Source organism: Bacillus rossius, unplaced genomic scaffold, assembly GCF_032445375.1.
Source record: "Bacillus rossius redtenbacheri isolate Brsri unplaced genomic scaffold, Brsri_v3 Brsri_v3_scf35, whole genome shotgun sequence".
NCBI classification, from domain to species: Eukaryota; Metazoa; Arthropoda; class Insecta; order Phasmatodea; family Bacillidae; genus Bacillus; species Bacillus rossius.
The window spans coordinates 263,843-264,634 of NW_026962535.1; the positions used below are offsets into that span (position 1 = coordinate 263,843).

At 38.9% G+C, this 792-nt stretch overlaps 1 non-coding gene across 1 annotated transcript; it reads right to left on the reverse strand.

Moving 5' to 3' along the window:
• Window positions 1-313: 313 nt before the first annotated feature.
• On the reverse strand, window positions 314-432 carry LOC134544249 (5S ribosomal RNA). The gene has a single exon (XR_010077639.1). It is a non-coding gene; the product is annotated as a 5S ribosomal RNA (ribosomal RNA).
• Window positions 433-792: the final 360 nt, after the last annotated feature.

Sequence of the window (792 nt, forward strand, 5' to 3'; positions counted from 1 at the left end):
ACATACATACATACATACATACATACATACATATACACTTATATATTTATTTTTTCACTTTGAATTTTGTATGAGGTATACACATGCAAAGATTCACAGCTACTGGGTGGGTGAGTGAGTGAGTGAGTGAGTGAGTGATTGATTGATTGATTGATTGATTGATTGATTGATTGATTGATTGATTGATTGATTGAGAGAGAGTGAGTGTGTGTGTTAGGGGGGGGGGGGGAAATGTGGTGATTGTGGGGGAAAAAAAAATTTAAAATTGAAATTTTTAAAAAAAAATTTTTTTCTGTAGGGTGCAAAATAGTAGTGCCAACGGCACGTGGTGTTCCCAAGCGGTCACCCATCTAAGTACTAACCACGCTCGACGATGCTTAACTTCGGTGATCGGACGAGAACCGGTGTGTTCATCGTGATATGGCCGTTGGCAATGATATAGATGTTTTTTTTTTGCAGTTTGTATTTGCCACTCGAAATAGCTATACCAGGTGTGATTGTTACAAACAACAGGAGAAATCGTGTAATGAACACTCTTTTACTTCCCCCCCCCCCTCCCCACACACAACACCCACCACCCTCACCATCCCAACCACCAAAGCCCTCTTCAAAATACACTCTCACACACACACACAAACCCACACTCTATAACTGATGAACATTACCATAACTTCTTAAAGCCATTAGATAATATTTAACTCAAGAAAGGTATTGTGATATGTTTAAAGAAAGAAAGGTGAAACCTTTAACTTTACCAGCAGGTATTAGTATCACTGAGGTATCTTCTAGGTT